The 19,706-nt window shown below is 43.6% G+C and overlaps 1 long non-coding RNA gene across 1 annotated transcript; it reads left to right on the top strand.

The window, feature by feature from the left end:
• The first annotated feature begins 18,664 nt into the window (after positions 1–18,664).
• On the top strand, positions 18,665–19,370 carry LOC127529181 (uncharacterized). Its single transcript, XR_007935864.1, has 3 exons — positions 18,665–18,852; positions 18,910–19,137; positions 19,252–19,370. It is a non-coding gene; the product is annotated as an uncharacterized LOC127529181 (long non-coding RNA).
• The last annotated feature ends 336 nt before the right edge of the window (positions 19,371–19,706 follow it).

The raw sequence follows: 19,706 nt of genomic DNA on the forward strand, positions 1-19,706 counted from the left end.
TGGAGCTTGAGAGGTGCTGCAAAGAGGAATGGGCGAAACTGGCCAAGGATAGGTGTGCCAAGCTTGTGGCATCATATTCAAAAAGACTTGAGGCTGTAATTGCTGCCAAAGGTGCATCGACAAAGTATTGAGCAAAGGCTGTGAATACTTATGGACATGGGATTTCTCAGTTTTTTTTATTTTTAATAAATTTGCAAAAACCTCAAGTAAACTTTTTTCACGTTGTCATTATAGGGTGTTGTGTGTAGAATTCTGAGGAAAAAATGAATTTAATCAATTTTGGAATAAGGCTGTAACATAACAAAATGTGGAAAAAGTGATGCACTGTGAATACTTTCTGGATGCACTGTAGATAGATAGATAGATAGATAGATAGATAGATAGATAGATAGATAGATAGATAGATAGATAGATAGATAGATAGATAGATAGATAGATGAACATAAGGAGTCAAACCAGGCCACACCCACTAGCTTCACTATTGGCACAGCCAATCAATTTCATAATCTGAGGGCCCCGCCTCCTTGGGCTCAAGTTAAATGAGACAGGGTGAATAAAAAAAGTAAACCACTCAAATTAATACAAAATAGCAAAGTAACTACAAAACACAAAATTACAAATAATAATTACATAAATACAAAGAAAACACAAAAACAAAATTAATAACAAAATACCCAAAATAATGCTTAAATAACAACACAAAACTAAATGAACTAGAAACACATTAAGCCAGGGTTTTTTTAGGACACCCATCCCTCTTTGACGTTTCCAATTTTCACTTCATTTTGACCTGTGCAGGCCATTTTGCCTGCTTCTGGAGTTAGGATCCAGGCCGAGTCTTCTGAATTGAAGGGTTTGTTTTGAGTTTTGGGGGTTGGAATTCATAAAAGTGACAAGGAAACTGACATACAACAGGTTTGGTGGTAGAGAGGGGAAGTAATAGAGTGGCATTGGAGAACAGGGTAAATAAAATAAAGAGACAAAATCAGAATCATCATCAAAGGAACAAAGCCAGCACTCCTTACAGTCCTCAAGTCATCATCATGGAAGTCTGTTTTAGCTTCCAGTAACAGTAGCAAAGGCAGAGAAATCCAACACAGGGATATCAGGAGCTGTGAACCGCCATCTTTTATAGGTGGGACATAATGATGCACACTTGATGGGAAGAGCAAACGAACAATGATAACATTTACTTCCATAGCATATTTTTATTTAAAACATAAAACTCAAAGGGCTTTACAAGAACTAACAGAAAAAGTAGAATTAAAGAGAGCAAAACAAAAAATATAATAAATAAATAAATAAATAAATAAATAAATAAATAAATAAAATGAAATAGACAAAATTATAAAACAATAGAGAAGGTTTCTGAAAGGTGGCCCACTGGGATTTCTACCACAGTCAGGGTGCCCAGTCATTACAATATGTAGTGGTGCAAAGCTGTGAAGTAGGGGCGCCATTCTTTATACTATCTGTTACTATGTCTTCCTTCCTTCTGAAAATCATTCTCCCCTCAGCCCCTCGATCAACAGGGAATGCCTGATATAGCCTGATACTGCACTAACTAAGTGCAGGAGTCTCCATCATCTCCCTGATACCGGCTACTAGACTTGTGGGGGGTGGATGTGGGGGTCTCTGTACCAAAACAAAGGGTCTACACCCTGCCTTAAACAGGATCAGGGATTTCATATTGTCCTCTAAAGCTGACCTGATGAGAGGAGACTTTAAACTCTGGAGCTGCCAGGCAGAGAATGAGAGGCCACCAGCTGCATTACAATCAGTAGACAGAGTTTGAAAGGCACTATATAATAGATAGATAGATATAGATAGATAGATAGATAGATAGATAGATAGATAGATAGATAGATAGATAGATAGATAGATAGATAGATAGATAGATAGATAGATGTGAAAGGCACTATATAACAGACAGACAGACCCTGTGAGCAGAAGCACCTTGCCATGATACTTTGGTCTTCTATAAAGACTCTCAGAACACACGCCAGGGCTGTCATTTGAGTATCCACGCCCAGCGTAGTTCAAATTCATGGGCTGATTCTGCATATGTATGCCTGTCATTTAGTTTTTAATAAAGTGTTTGTATTGTTGCACCAGGAGATGTTTGATGTGGTGGTCCCTGTTAGTATAATGAGAATGCCATGGATAAAGAGGGTCAGAGCAGCAGTGATTTGCAGGACTGAGGCGTTTTGTGGGAGATCTAAGCAGACATTAATGACGGCTGTCACCTTGAACCTGAGTGTCACTGCTCTTATGATGAATCAATCTTCACAGGTGGTATTTTGGGGGTGACCGTGACATTGAAGATGTTTTAATGTGCTCTTTTCTTTGCTGGATCAGAGCAATTCTTAGTGGCCACATAATATTTTTGATCAGTCAGGTCATCCCAGGCCACTGCAACTGAAAGTTACCAGCTGCCAATTGTCATTGTCACTGCCTGAGTGGGGGCTCAAGCTCTACCAACGATATAAAGTTTGAACACAATGTGATTGTGAGTAAATTACCTTGCGATTCATTAAAAAACAAATGTTTGTCTGTTGTTTCCCCAGCTTTGTTGCTTTCTTTCAGGCAAGGAAACTCATAAGTCACGTCGGCTTTTGGCTGCAAAAACCGTAAATGAATATTCAGCCATATTTGTAATTTATTGGTGTCCTCTGACAGCAGCAATTTGCTGCTGTCATCCTGAGATTCAAACAAGTGCTGAAGGGGTAATCAATTCCCTGCCTTAAGATACTGTCGACAGTGCGGCTCACATTATACACCCTATTAAGTTTAGGCGTTAACCAAGCAGCTCGGAGATAATGAATACAAAGGGAGGCGTACTAATCGGGACGCGAGTGCTGCTCAAGCAAGGCGATTTGGAGCCATCGACAGGTCGCTCACATTCTGATCAATGCCCGGTGCACTTTATGTGGATTGTAATTGTATATCTGGTGAAGTTTTACACAATTTAAAATATAATACCGTTACAATAAAAAAAAAGAAAACTTCATTATAACATAATTATGCTCTGAGATTTTTCTTATAAGGAGGATGGAAGTTCCGATGTCGACTCGCTAATCAACGACCCTATGGTTACGACATACATGTACTGATGCACTTGGACACTTCCTCAGTGATGTATCTTGGGGTCATCAGCTTTTTCGGGTCTTCCAACATCAGATGACCCAACTCAAGTGGCAAGTGACCACAGCCCACTGCTCTTCATCCACAGCCATCTAGAGCAGCGCACTTAATGTTTCGGGATTTTGCCACGGCGCCCCAAGTTAGACCACAGTATTGTTTATAGTTCTTTAACACATACCTGACAGTTGGTGGCTTGGTGGGATTAGTTATAAAAAAAATAAAACGAAACACGAATTATCACAAATGTTTAGAAGAGTTTTTAATCTGCTCTTCTTTGAAGTGAATCAGAAAACACACATTTCGACCATGTGACTCCTCTTACGCACGAGTGGAACGAATGAAATGGAACGAGCCTATTATATTCACAGGATCCATACAACATTTATTGCTAGAATACATTTTCATACAAATGGCGTAGCTCAAAGTGCTTTACAAGTTGAAGAAAGAAAAGTTTATATGAAACAAAAATAAGATTAGGCCACACTAAGGAACAACGGCCTTATATGGGGTGCGATCGCTACACTTCACCACCCGAGAGAGCAGTGGACGATATTCAAAATTGTATATCAGCATTAAAAAATATTCACTCCTCGACCCCTCTTCCCCCCCTTCACCGCCCCCTCAATACTTAAAAGATACCCAGATGATTGCTTAAATATGCAACGTGTAACCATATACTGTACGTAAAAGGTGACCGGGTGCTCGGTTGTGATCCCTTTGTCTCCGGACACCCACCCCAACCTCCCTACCTACAGCGGCCAAACCTTAATCCCCGGTACGATAAACACACAAAAAGAAGAGGAGATCAGAAAGAGGATGATTGTGCATAGTCCGTGTGAAACGACGAGGAATCCGGTCTTACAGTTCTCATTGTATAATGTCGGGTGAAAAAAACAATATGGTGTGGTATAGAGGGTCCGCGGTTCAGAATCAAAGATGAGTTTTTAAATAAATAATCGCCGCACTCGCAGCTTATAGAAGGGGTAAGGTAGTGTGGCCGGAGCGGTTCTCAGACGTGACGTGCTGTGGGCGTTTCCTCATTTAAGTGCACAGGTGAGGAGTCGTCCGCACCCGTAATTGGTGCTGCTAATTGTCACACCTGAACCACGTCCCCATTATATACAGTACTGTGCAAAAGTTTTAGGCAGGTGTGAAAAAATGCTGTAAACAAAGAATGCTTTCAGAAATATAAATAATGATTGTTTATTGTTATCAATTTACAAAATGCAAAGTGAGCGAACAAAAGAAAAATCTAAATCAAATCAATATTTGGTGTTACTACCTTTTGCCTTCAAACCAGCATCAATTCTTAGAGGTCCACTTGCATAAAGTCAGGGATTTTGTAGGATTCTAGTCAGGTGTCTGATCAACTAATTCTACCAAACAGGTGCTAATGATCATCAATGTCACACATAGGTTGAAACACAGTCATTAACTGAAACAGAAACAGCTGTGTAGGAGGCTTCAAACTGGGTGAGGAACAGCCAAACTCTGCTACCAAGGTGAGGAGGTTGTGGAAGACAGTTTCATGTCATGGCAAGATTGAGCACAGCAACAAGACACAAGGTAGTTCTACTGCATCAGCAAGGTCTCTCCCAGACAAAGATTTCAAAGCAGACTGGTGTTTCAAGATGTGCTGTTCAAGCTCTTTTGAAGAAGCACAAAGAAACGGGCAACGTTGAGGATCGTAGACGCAGTGGTCGGCCAAGGAAACTTAGTGCAGCGGATGAAAGACACATCAAGCTTATTACCCTTTGAAATCGGAAGATGTCCAGCAGTGCCATCAGCTCAGAACTAGCAGAAACCAGTGGTACCCATCTACTGTCCGGAGAAGTCTGGCCAGAAGTGGTCTTCATGGAAGAGTTGCATCCAAAAAGCCATACCTCCGATGGAAACAAGGTCAAGCGACTCAAGTATGCATGAAAACATAGGAACTGGGGTGCAGAAAAATGGCAGCAGGTGTTCTGGAATGATGAGTCAAAATTTGAAATATTTGGCTGTAGCAGAAGGCAGTTTGTTCGTCAAAGGGCTGGAGAGCGGTACAATAATGAGTGTCTGCAGGCAACAGTGAAGCATGGTGGAGGTTCCTTGAACGTTTGGGGCTGCATTTCTGCAAATGGAGTTGGAGATTTGGTCAGGATTAATGGTGTTCTCAATGCTGAGAAATACAGGCAGATACTTATCCATCATGCAATACCATCAGGGAAGCGTATGATTGCCCCCAAATTTATTCTGCAGCAGGACAACGACCCCAAACATAAAGCCAAAGTCATTAAGAACTATCTTCAGCGTAAAGAAGAACAAGAAGTCCTGGAAGTGATGGTATGGCCCCCACAGAGCCCTGATCTCAACATCATCGAGTGTGTCTGGGATTACATGAAGAGACAGAAGGATGTGAGGAAGCCTACATCCACAGAAGGTCTGTGGTTATTTCTCCAAGATGTTTGGAACAACCTACCAGCCGAGTTCCTTCAAAAACTGTGTGCAAGTGTACCTAGAAGAATTGATGCTGTTTTGAAGGCAAAGGGTGGTCACACCAAATATTGATTTGATTTAGATTTCTCTTTTGTTCATTCACTGCATTTTGTTGATTGATGAAAATAAATGATTAACACTTCCATTTTTGAAAGCATTCTTTGTTTATAGCATTTTTTTACACCTGCTTAAACTTTTGCACAGTACTGTATATAGCAGGAGCGCAAGTGCTGAGGGAAAGAAGAAAAAAGAACAGAGGAAAAAAGGGACGCTGGAGGCAGAGAGATGGTGTGGGAGCGACTGAGGGTAGGCTTGCAGTATTATCGATGAGCAGCTGGGAGAAAAGCCCCTTAGTGGGATGTCTGGCCGGCACTCAGGGGCAGGAAGTAGTGGTCGCTCCGGCTGGACACTTATGAGGAGCAGAAGAGACCGGAAGGTGGTTGGCTTGCCGAGGAAAGCAGTGGGAGTCTGAGGCTTGGGTGGTTGAAGCCCCAGCGTGAGCGCCCTGGTCACTGGGGAACCCAAGTCTCAGTCTGGAGGAGCCCTATGGAGCCAGGGTCCGAAAGGCTACAGACCCTTAGGAAAGGCCACCTGCAGGTAGGGTGACCCCCCCTGGTGCATGGCCTGGATGAGAGAAGCAGAGGAACCGGCAGCTGAAGAAGGCACCTGTTCTTGTTTTTAAAAGATTGCTACCAGCCATTGTTTTAACCTCGCTTTTAATGGAAATATTTATTGGATTTTAACCCCCACTGTTTCACCCTGGTTTTAATGGATTATTTATTTAATGATGTTTTGGAGCACTGCACTTTATTTTGAACACCTTCCCTTTGCTTTCGTTTGGTGTCATCATTGTCCAGCTCATCCAGTTACATTACACGACTGTGTCGGGTTCAAGAGGCTCCCTAAAGGGAAGTGGGAGCCATGGCGCAGAACCCGCATCGTCACATGCGAACAGTAGATGAATATGGCTGCTGTCTCTCTATCCTTAAGAATTCAAGAGCGAGTCCAACTTACCAACGGGAGCACCCAGAGAACCACTGGGCCATATAAAGAAACCCCTGCCTCTTCTCGGGGATTCGCCACGCTGTTTCTTATCTTCTTGGTGTCATCACCCACAAGGAGCAGACATCCCTGACTGAAGTTCAATCTCACGGTCTTCTTAGGCTTCTGCTTCTCTTTTTTCCTTTTCTTCTCTTGGTCAGCAGCTCCCCTTTAAAAGAAAAAAAAAGTTTCCCATGGAAACATCCATTTCCTGCTTTGGTTGTCATAGAAACATGACACCTGCTCTAGGCAGCTGGAATTCTTACCAGGTGGGGTCCTGCCAGACTTAGACGTCAACTATAATGCCTGAAGGGATACTCCTCCATCATCATCCTGACCCTATAATATCGTGATGGCAGTCCAGAAAGCTAACCCGATTGTAGTGCTATGTAGGCTTGCTACGATACTAAGTAACAAAGAATAAAGTAAGATCAGATGGCTGGGAGGACAGAAAAAACTCCAGATGGGTCAGTGATAAAAAAAAAAATCTGCAGGGGTTCCAAGGCCAAGAGACCAGACGGAGTGGTGGCTCTGAGGCTACGGATCTGCACTGGCAATCGGAAGTTTGCCGGTTCGAATCCCGTAAATGCCAAAAGGGACTCTGCTCTGTTGGGCCCTTGAGGAAGGCTCTTAACCTGCAATTACTGAGCGCTTTGAGTAGTGAGAAAAGCGCTATATAAATGCAAAGAATTATTATTATTATTATTATAACATAAATGATCTAAATGAGTCCTCCTGGTTTCCAGGCTTCACGCCTCTATGCTTGTTGCCTGACGTCTGGATGAGTTTGTTCGGGTCAGTGTTCGGTCTCGTCAGTGGCTCATCATTTGTTATGAATAAACCAACAGTAGCACCGGAGAAACACTTAACTTAGAAAGAGGGTTGGATATTGTTATTATAATGGTGATATTATTATTTCTACGAGGGGGGACCCAAAAATAACAACCATTTTTTTTTATTAAATCGTATATTTCTCTGAACATTTCCAAAATGTAAGCACCCTCAAAATACTCTCCCTGAGACACCATACACTTGTCCCACCGGTTTTTCCATTGTTCAGAACTGTTCTGAAACTCTTCAGTGCCTCTGTTGTTTGCTTCTTGACCCCCTCTACATCCTGAAAACACTTTCCTTGAAGGTCCCTCTTCATTCTTGGAAATAAGAAAAAAATCACAGGGCACAAGGTCCAGGGAGTAGGGGGGAGTGGGAAACATTTGTCATCCCGTTTTTCGTGAGAAACTGCTGCACACTCAATGCTGTGTGGACTTGAACGTTGTCGTGATGCAGAAGCCACTCGCCTGATCGCCACAATTCGGGTCGTTTTCTCTGCACTGCATCACACAATCGCTTGAGTACTTCAAGGACGCCGAATGCTGCAGAGGGCAGTCTAGTGCATGTACCTAGCGGCAAACGTCAGAACTAACGCCCCTCCAGCCTCCAGAAAACAATTCTTGTTATTTATGGGTCGCCCCTCGTATATATTTTCAATTATTTTGGGATTTGTTACGGTTGCAAAAGATGTCTAATATTGGAATGTTTCATGGCGCCCTTGTAGAACGGTTTGGGAACTGCTGATCTGGAGGCTTTTTCTGTTGCCTCAGTTGTAACTTTAATGTTCAAGAAGACTGTAAGCCTTACACAGTGGCAAAACTTCTGCAGCCCACCTCTATGGGCAAACACCTCATACGCCACTGCTATCTGCGGCATTCTTCCCCCAACTCAGGGGGCTTCCTCCATCCTTTCTTCCCAAGTGACTGCAAGGTCCAGCATAAGCACCTGCTTGGATGCTTCTGAAAACAAGACGCTGTTTGGCCTCAAGGTGGTCTCTACGAGGTCATCTGGAAACCGGAGCTGCAAGCCTATAAGGTACAGAAACAAGTGGCTGTGAGGACAATGAGAGGTTTGATTAGCCTCCAGACCACCTGGATGTTCTGTCAATATGGACACATGGGAAAAGCTCACCCACCACAGAGGGGCACCTGCAGGGAAAGAGTTTAAAGACCACTAATCTGTCATCATCTCCCAATTTCGCTATACCCAGCTTGACCACCCACAAACTTTTACTAGTCCCTGCCTACTTCTGTAACTCTACCCCATTTCTCACCTCCCCCAAGTTCTCACGCATTACCCCCCTGCAGCCACTAGGAGAGGCTATGTGACTTCCAGAGATGGGGTGCAGACAGCACTTCATTCAACTGTCCCACCATTTTCTGAACCAGTTGAGCTGAGGAGTCTGTGCCAGCAAGTTGGGAACCCTGACGTCACTGCTGCGGGGTCCTGCCTCTTTCTTTATGCTGGCGTCGGACAGAAGGGTCCGGCAATGGATTATTGATTGTTGTACGAGGTTTGTAAGCATTGGTTTTTTGTTTCTTGTTTCTGGTTACTTCTGTTCTTGGATTTGCCTGACGATTGTATATTGGGACTTGGTCTCCTTCTTCTGATTTTTATTAAAAAATTCTCAATTTATTAACCGGCCTGTCTGGATTGACCGTACAAGCCAGAATTTTCTCTCCCTTGGACTTTCAAAACCAGCTCTCCATTCTGGGGTTGCATAGGCCGAAGCCTGCAGGTAGTAGCTGGGGGCTGACTGCTCAGTGTTATGTCAGCGAGCTGACTAGACTTAAGAAATGACCGGGAGAAAAGACGAGTTAAGAGAAAAAAAGGGTCAAGTCTGGGAAATCAACAGCACGAGTGTCAAAGTCCAAATGACAGATAAGAATTGTGGGGAAAAATTCAAAGAAAACGTCAGAACCAGGAAAGGTTGGGACTGAAAAACTTTTAAAAAGAGAAACAGCTTCCTTAGTCACTTCTTACCTCCCTGCTGCCTTGTCAGCCTTTTCCACTTGACACATATCAGTACCTGTTCTAGAACCTTCCAGAAGTCTCTGTTAGCCAGTAGCTAACTGTCAATGCAACACACAGAGGCGCTCGACACAAAGCACCCACAGAAAGTGCAGTTCATTGCAGTAATGCTGCTGATACGCTCACCATTCCATTTACAAGGAACAATGCAGCTTCATGTCCTGGTCTCAGTTTTGCAAAACCGCATAACACGAAGACGTGAAGGACAGCTGGAGCCTCTGTCTGCCGGAACTCTCTCTCTGTCAAATATGTTCAGATATATATTTTTTTTCCTGTCCCATTTCTTATCAGAAGCATAAATCCTGCAGAAAATCTTCACCATGAAGTTGTGTCAAGTGCTTTTGATTTCCTTCCAGTGGCCCGGTAATGTGCGTCGAGATTCAATAATGAGAGAGATAAAGGCGTCGATCACAGGCCTCTTTAATTTTAATTTATGCTGATGAAATTGTGCAGCCATTAAAAACCAAGGCTCAGCCACGGGGCCTGTGCCCCCTTGAGCAGATCCAGCGCTCTGGCTGGCGCTGGCCATAAACAACACATTTCTAGGGGTAGCACCTTCAGTAGGAGGGGGTTCAGCCAGAGGTTTATAGGCAAATAGGTATATATATATATATATATATATATATATATATATATATATATATATATATATATACTGTATATATCGATTCCAAGAATTATTAATGTATATGAAACTAAAGTAAATAGACTGGGTAGCAATCCAACAAAATAAGGCTCGTTAGGCACTAAAAAATATCATGTATTGATTAAAGATATTTGATTAAAATTCTATATTATCTGTCTCTCTATTATACAGTACTATCTATCTATCTATCTATCTATCTATCTATCTATCTATCTATCTATCTATCTATCTATCTTAAAAAGGCAGCTTTTCTCCCACCCTCCCAGTATGAGACCACTGGTGATGCACTATGACTGGCACACCCCTTGCACTATTTAATAGATAGATAGATAGATAGATAGATAGATAGATAGATAGATAGATAGATAGATAGATAGATAGATAGATAGATAGAACTACTAAAGTGCTGTCTAAAAGGGAAACTCAGCAATTTCACACATTTGGCAACAACCCATGGAGACAGGGCAGCACGACCCCCACAAATGAATCTTTATTTTGGGTAGTGCCAACCCACAGAGCCAGACGGGAACATATACCAATCTATCCACTCTGGTGTTTCAGTTGGCTTCACTTCAAACTCTGAAAAGGTGGGCTGAAGCCGATGTGGTCGACTCTTTGAGCTCTCTCAGAATTTTAAATTCATTGATTAGCCGGCCTGGCATGGGGTGTGCCAGTCATAGTGCATCACCAATGGTCTCAGACTGGGAGGGTGGGAGAAAAGCTGCCCTTTTAAGATCAAAGCACAAACATCCCTCTAATGAAGAGGGGTTAAGATCAATGGGAAAACCCGTAGGACACCCCTATTAAGAAAATGACATTTGGAATAACGAAAGACTCAACATTTATATGAAGTTACTGGAGGCTGTGGTGAATTGGCTAAGATGACAGAATTCTGCATATTAAGAGTCAGGTGACGTGATGTATTAGATAAGGTGATGGTAAAAGAAAAATAGAAAAGGGAATGAATTGAACGTATTAATGATTGTTCACAAATAAAGAACCACTCTGCATTTTCATCTGGTCTCATGAATGACTACTTTGAAAACAGAGGAAAAGTTTTTTTTCCAATACGATAGATAGATAGATAGATAGATAGATAGATAGATAGATAGATAGATAGATAGATAGATAGATAGATAGATAGATAGATAGAGTGCTGGTAAGAAGGTAAATTCAGCAGTTTCGCACATATGGCAACAACCCATGGAGACAGGCTCGTCCAAGCAGTCCAGTTGCCGTCCCCGACATCACAGTGCACTCCTCACTTTTTTCTCAGCTCGCCTGTATAACTTTTCATGTGGGATTTGTGACGGTCGCTGTCCCCGGTGGACACATGCAGTACTACCACCCCAGGGACGGGGGGGGGGGGGGGGGGTACATTTGCTGGAGCCTTTTGTCATCACATCCAATGTCCCTCCTGCCCCCCTACACCTACTCATCACTCAGGGTCAGTGTGCTTAGCTGAGTAAAGCTGATAGAGAGTTGCCTGTGCACAGAGTCTCACAGCTGTCATGGCTGCCAAAGGTGCATCTACTAAACACACTGACTGAAAGGAAGGGAATTACGTTGTTTTATACAGTATTTATAGTTAAGTTTGACCACTTTGCAGAGTTCTGTAATCATTCTGACATTAAAGATGTCTTTTTCTGTTGATCAGTATCAAAAAAGCTAAATTCAATCTACTGTGATCCAGTGTTGTATCTTCTTCTTCTTCATTTGGCTGCTCCCGTTAGGGTTTACCGTGGTGGATCATCCAAAATTGTTGTCCGCATATTGATTTGATGAAATTTTACACCGGACGCCCTTCCTGACGTAACCCTCCCCATTAATCCGGGCTTGGGACCGACACGAAGACACACACTGGCTTGTGCATCCCCTGTGGCTGGGTTTGTGATCCAGTGTTGTATAAGCACAGTATATATGTTGATTTTTCCATAAGTAATTTTAAGGCAAAACTATCTAACTTCCATTTGGCCGTAGAAGACTGTTTGCCAATTTCGTTCCTTTTACTTAGGAGGCAAAGTTTTGACTGAAAAAAAACATGCCAAATACTGATAAAATTGAAAAACAAATACTTGCTTCTCCAACAATAATTATGTGTGACAAAACACTTTGCTCAAATTCAGGACAGTGCCTCAGATGTTGAGCAGTGAAATAAATCCGGGAAAAGGCGCTGCCCTTAAAAGACACCATAGCAAAAATGGAGTGTTGGCCCCAAAAAACAACCAAAGCTACACCTGTAGTCACTGAACAGACCTCACCCGAGGCCACCTGGCCCCAACTTAAATGACAGGCTCCTGGCCTGCATTGGCCCAAAAATGGAAAGTTCTTTAAAGGCAGAAAAAAAAAATACCCTTTAAGGACAATGTCATGGACTAGGAATCATAAAGTCCAAATCAGTTCCAAAAGCACTTCCAAAAAATGGCCACTAGAAGGGTAACTTTCATCAAACACCTCTTGGGGGAACCCCCTGTAGCATATATTAAACAGCACCAAGGCATTCAAATGTAAACACAATCAATAGCAAATAAACAAAAATAAAAAAGATGACATAAAACATTAATTTGAACCTCACCCAGGGATACAGCAAATGTTAGGCAAAACTGTTTGAAAACAGTCTAAATACAAGCAAATATATAAATTTATCAATAAATATTCATTCATTCGTTTTATATATATATAAATATATATATATATATATGTATATATTGTGGAGACCAGCCGCAACACAGACAGGCAGACACCAATGTTCAAACACCACCACACGTTTATTTACAACTATATACAAAGTATTCAGTTCCACACACAACCCAGTGCCCCTGCACCACACACCCTCAGTCCAGGCCTCTCAACAATCCTGTCCTCTCTTCACCGCCTCCACTACTCTCTTCTCCTTCGAGCTTCGTCCTCTTCCACCCAACTCCAGCGGATGAATGGAGGGAGGCGGCCCCTTTTATGTCCACCCGGACGTGCTCTAGGTGCCCCTTGATGAGTTTCCTGCGGCACTTCTTGGTGTGGCGGAAGTGGTGCATGAGCACCCTGGTGTCCCTGGTAATGCTTCTTCCAGCACCTCCGGGTGTGGCATCCAGGGCTTCAGGGTCTTTGGGGCGCCCCCTGGTGGTGGACACGGGCCCTTATTGGGTTGAGCTTCCATGCTCAGTTCCCATGGCCCCCACACAAACCAGGGCGGCTGCCCTCTCGTGATCTGGAGGAGGCATAGTCCCTCTCCCAGTCCTTCTCGGCGTCCCGGCTGAGCACAGTCCCCAGCCATCTGCCACAATATGTTTATATATATACTGTATATATATTTATATATATATATATATATATATATATATATATATATATATATATATATATATATATATACTGTATATATATATGTGTATATAGACATACATATATGTGTGTGTGTGTGCATGTGTGTGTATTTAAATTATATATATATTTCTATATATATATTTTAAAATAATTATTTATGCACAAAAGCAAGGTAGCAGTAATAGACTAAATCATAAAAAAGAACCAGTACCTTTAAAAGAAAACAGGTTGGAACCAGTAAATCCAAGATGAAGAACACAATCACAAAAGACAGGAATGCAAAAAATCAAAAGTGCAATGCTGAAGCTGATGAAGCTGCTTTAGCATCAGACGCTTTGGCTTAAATGCTGCTGGGTTTGGCTGCATAGGCTGCACATTGCTGTTGGTGGGCCCGCCTCCTTAGGCTCCACATACAAGGGACAGAGCAGACAGCAATGAACACTCAATACACTCTTAAAGTAATGTAGAACAGAAAAATTAATAAAGAACACAATACTACATAAGCATAAAGCAGACAGAACAAAACCAGAAATGCTACATTTTATCTTACTTACTGTAAATAATAACAAAGAAATTAAAGAAACTTGAAGAAGGACAACAACCCTGGCTGTGCCCATAACACCTTGTGGCCCTTGAAATGGGCACATGTTAGCATAGCAGGCAGTGTGGCTCCCTGATAGCACTTCCCACCAGGCATATACGCCTCCTCACCGGGTTTATCTGCAATTCCGACTCGTGGACCAAAGACATGCTGAAAGGTGGGGTGACGTCCCACCTAAGTCCAGTGCTGCCTTGCACCCATCGCCCACTACATTTTATAGGGAGAGTGGGAACACAAAAAGAGGTGAAAGTGGATCACCTCCGACATCCCCCAGGATGCTGACAAAAAGCCGCTTTACTTGGTGAAGGTAACTTGAAGTGAAAGGAGGGGCCCTGGCGAGACGTCTCTGCTTCGTACGGAGGGGGGGATGACACCCCACGTCACTCCCCCTCCAGGGTAAATACAGATTAAAGCTCTCCTACTCCCTTAAATGCTGCCTGGAAGCAAACTCATGGGGATAGTTTGGAGCTGCTGGTGTCAGGCTGACAGCCATCGTGCAGAAGCAGCAGGCCGAGGGTAGGCATGTGACGGGTCCCGTAAAGCATTAAAGATGCTAACAGGAAGATCAAACCGTGCGCCGTCGTTGGATTCGTGAGGGCTAAATTCATCTTAAAGACTGTCAGAGAATGTGAGTGCCCAGATTAAAGAGCGCAGCGTCTCCCGGTTGCTGCTGTATGCGCCTATTAGGACTTAACGTGCAGTAATGCCTGAATCCCCGGTACAAGACAAATTGTATTTAAAGGCGTACGACGGGAATTTAGATTCTCACATATAATTACTGGCAGTACGAGTCGACGGCAGCACAGTCTCCTCAACCGGTCGAGATACGAGTCTCCATTGGAATTAAGAGGGCATCTGGTGACTTACAAGAAGCTGCAGAAAGGCAAAATCTGCTGCTGACTTGTGAAACGTTACTTGGCATGAAAGGCGCTATATTAAGAAAAAAAACATAAAGGGTGATCATTTTCAGAAGAAAACCTGAGCAATTACCTTAGTGTATGAATGTGTGGCTTTTAAACCAGCACTCATATACTGTATTACTAGAGTGGCAGTGCTGGCTGGCCACTTGTCACCCTGAGTGTCACAGAGTGTGTCACTGGGCATCCTTATGGGTCTCAGGCCCAAAGCTTAAGCTCGTTGCACGTAGAGGATCATTTGATTATTTCCCCACTTACACAATCTAAGACTCACGGGGGTCACATTGTGAATCAGTGCTATAATCAGACTATAAAAAGTGTTCAGCCCCTTGGAAGTTGAATCACAGTGGATTTAAATTGGCATTTTTGATTAACGGGAAAAGACTGTTTAGTGTCCGAGGGAAAACAGATCTCTGCAAAGTGGTCTAAATGAATTATAACTATAAAACACAAAATAACTGAACACATAAGCATCCTGCTCATTCTTCATTCCAGAGCTGCTCAGTCTCTTTTAGGTGTTCATGGGGACTGCAAGTGAACGACCTTTGTCAAGTCCAGCCACAAATTCTCAATCAGACTGAGATATGGACTCCAGAGACGCATTTCAATACCATCATACCGCCAGAACCTTGCTTCACAGTGTCTTGATAATGCGCATTGTTCAAACATGGTGTTTAGTCTGATGGATAAAAAGCTCCATTTTGGTGTCATCAGACCACAGAACCTTCTCCCAGCTGACTTCAGAGTCTCCCATGTGCCTTCTGCTGTGAGGTCACATGTGGTGGTCACTTAACCAAAAAGCTGCAACTGGTGAAGCACCCGAGCACAGCTGTTGGCTGTAAAGCATCACCAATCTCAGCCGCTGTAGCTTGTCACTCCTTCAGAGTTCTCTCTTGGTGATCTTTCTTACTCATTGTCTTCTTACAATATCTCTCGGTTTTTGTGGACGGCCTGCTCTAGGTAGATTTACAGTTGTGCCACACTCTTTCCGTTTCTTAATGTCTGATTTACCCGGACTCCAGGGGATAGTCAGGGAGTTGGAGTATTCATCCAGACTTGTGCTTTTCAATCCTCGGGTTTCTTGGTGTACACTTGTTTCTTCATTGTATTGGTTAAGTCACCATACTGACTCACCATAAACAGGAGTCAATTGAAACCCCAGATAGGTGGTCTTCACTGAACTAATGATGGTCTGCTCCAGGTGTGTTATATTAAAGTGGGTGATCAATTATTTTGTGTTTTATAGTTATAATTAGGGCGGCACGGTTGTGCAGTGGGTAGTGCTGCTGCCTCGCAGTTAGGAGACCCAGGTTCGCTTCCTGGGTCCTCCCTGCGTGGAGTTTGCATGTTCTTCCCGTGTCTGCGTGGGTTTCTGCCAGGTACTCTGGTTTCCTCCCACAGTCCAAAGACATGCAGGTTAGGTGCATTGTCCCTAGTGTGTGCTTGGTGTGTGGGTGTGCCTTGCGGTGGGGTGGCGCCCTGCCCGGGGTTTGTTTCCTGCCTTGCGCCCTGTGTTGGCTGGGATTGGCTCCAGCAGAACCCCTTAACCCTGTTGGATTGGATAATGGATGGATGGATAGTTATAATTAATTGAGACCACTTTGTCGAGATCTGTGTTCACATTAAAGAGTCTTGATCAGTAGTGTTGATGAGCGAATTTCACCAAAGCGTTACTCGTAGCGAATTTGCAGCATTCATGTTTTCCCTTGTTTGTCGTATTATTTACTAACCAGTAACGACGTACTGCATGATAATGTGCAAGGAATATACTCAACTTATCGTTCTCATCCTCTTTCTCTGTACGTTTAGCGCTTGTTTGCATTGAGGTTGATGCGCTCGCTCCTTCCTGAGCAGATCTTCTTTTCTCCAGCCTAGCGGCCTGCTTCTTCTCTTCTTCCATCGGCATCTTTTCGCATTAAAACTGATGAAGTCAGTGTTTGTGTTGCAATTACTTAGTACGTTTTCTTTAATTATTTACTTAAGTTGGCACTTAAGTCTTCAATCTACCTCAAGAATGATTTAAGAGGTAGCGGAAGTGACGGCAAAGGTGGTAGGGATGAGAACGGCGCCCGTACACATGCGCTGCACGGCTGCCCTGCTGGCCACTGCTGAGAGTTGATTCTAAAATAAAATAAAAATAAAAAGCGGAATAACCTTGGAGATCAATTATCACCCTGCAAGCGGATAGTAGATGTGACGTAGTACATGTGTACCAAATTTCAGGTCAATAGGTGAAACGGTTTGCGAGCTACAAGTGATTTAAAATCCTGGACAGTCAAATGGACAGCCACAGTAGCGTATTATAGAAGAAGATAATTTGGCCAGTTTAGAATTTTTTTCCCTCATCGCCCCATAATGCTTTGTGTGGCCAGCACACCATCCCCCGGAGCTGTAACAGCCAACATTATAAGGCATATTGTGACAATCTGGGACCAAAAAAAAATAGGCTTCACCCCAAGCAGCCTGACCCCGAACCGTACTGGCAGGCTTCGGTGTGTCTGGGTCCCAAAAAATGGGTATGCAATGCTGATCATTTGCATTACAGGCTCTGTGGGACTTAGTTAGTGCTAGAATAGATTAGTAAATAATGCAGGTTCTCCAAATTTGATTTTTATGAAACATATACAGCATAAGTAACGGGTTATCTCTGCTTGTCACCAAATGTGCAGGTCGATCTTCGTGTTCCAAGTCAGTATAAGAGAAGGAGGCGCATGCCCTATGCATGAATACTAATTAGCTATGTGGAGATAAAAAAAACCTTAAAGAAGCCTGATGCCATACACAGGAGATTCCATGAAATAATAATAATAATAATAATAATAATGAAAGATGTATTTCTATTTAAAGGCGTTTTTATCTTTTTGATAGGAGAAAAAGTGCAAAGTATCAGCACAGACAGTTGGGAGAGCCTTCAGCGCGACTTCAGAAAACAGAACGAGCCAGCGTGCGGCTTCAATCATGACACGCCACTTTGAATTTTCTGCCTATAAAGACTTTTGACTATGACTTTTCTGCTCTGTTTTGACAAAATGTGTGATTCGTGTGTCTGACTGTGTTCTTTCTTCTTTGATCTCACGGGGGCACGGTGGTACAGTGGTTGGTACTGCTGCCACACAGTTCAGGTCACCTTTTTGGCCACAATAATCGGTCCAGTATAGTTGGCAGACGTTTCCCTAGCCCTCAGGGACACTTTAAAGATGACTGCACTATTATAATCCAGTCAGATCTAGTTCAGTTAGTCAGGGCTGTCCTAACATATGGGCACAATGGGCACTGGCCCAGAAGCATAGGGACCCCCAGTGTTTCTGATGCCTATGTATGTTTCTATTTTGCTATCAAAATGGGGGACCCAACAGACTACTTTGCCGGTAAGAGGGCCCTGCAGTTAGTTATTCCCCAATGACTTCAATGCATTTCGCAGAGTTCGGTGATATTCACAAACACTTCCATAATTTCTCGTGGAGTTCTCTCTTCACTATTGATCAGTATCAAAAAAAAGTCAAATTCAATCTACTATAATTTAATGTTGTGTGGTCGAGTGAGGAATCACACTGTAAATGTTGGGAGTGCCAACCCGGTTGTCCCTGTTTACTTCTAACAGAAATGAAAGCAAAATACAAGTGGCCAATGGCGGAGTGCCAGTAAGAATAATAAAAAAAACAAAAAGTAGCCAAATTGGACTTTAGACCTCTTACTCTTTAAAACTGGTCAGTCGTGCAGGAGCTCTGACCTGTGCCGTGCTCTGGTCACCGAGTGACTCCTCCTTCTGCCGACCCTGTGACTTATAGGCGGGAGACCTGAAGGGGCGGAGTCAGGCCTCCTTCTGCCGACCCTGTGACTTATAGGTGGGAGACCTGAAGGGGCGGGGTCAGGCCTCCTTCTGCCGACCCTGTGACTTATAGGCGGGAGACCTGAAGGGGCGGAGTCAGGCCTCCTTCTGCCGACCCTGTGACTTATAGGCGGGAGACCTGAAGGGGCGGAGTCAGGCCTCCTTCTGCCGACCCTGTGACTTATAGGCGGGAGACCTGAAGGGGCGGAGTCAGGCCTCCTTCTGCCGACCCTGTGACTTATAGGCGGGAGACCTGAAGGGGCGGAGTCAGGCCTCCTTCTGCCGACCCTGTGACTTATAGGTGGGAGACCTGAAGGGGCGGAGTCAGGCCTCCTTCTGCCGACCCTGTGACTTATAGGCGGGAGACCTGAAGGGGCGGAGTCAGGCCTCCTTCTGCCGACCCTGTGACTTAAAGGCGGGAGACCTGAAGGGGTGGAGTCAGGTGCCCTCACTGATCGTCTTCTCAGTGCTGTAGAAGGAACAGGAGAGGCCATGATTAGAGACAGCGCCCCCTCTTGACCTGCAGTGGTATTACCTACCTTCCAAAGGGGTGAACACTTTTTTACAGGCACTGTATAGACTTGCTGCTTAGAGAATAGGGCACACTTTCTTTATTCTGGGGAAAACAAGTGGACAGGATTGATGAGCTCTGCTGAGCCGAATGGCCTGTTCTTGGCATATTTTTTCTAACACGTGTAGCAAGACCAGGACAAAATATAAAGGTTTGGGGGATCCATTTTGTTGCAAAGGAAAAAGAGCAATCATTAGTATTAGGTAAAATCGCAGGACTGAGTCCAATACAAGACTGCTGCAGGTGAGACTTGCTGGTTCTTTATGGTGGTGAGGAAGGAAGAGGCGGATCATCTAATG

Source organism: Erpetoichthys calabaricus, chromosome 9, assembly GCF_900747795.2.
Source record: "Erpetoichthys calabaricus chromosome 9, fErpCal1.3, whole genome shotgun sequence".
Lineage (NCBI taxonomy): Eukaryota > Metazoa > Chordata > Cladistia > Polypteriformes > Polypteridae > Erpetoichthys > Erpetoichthys calabaricus.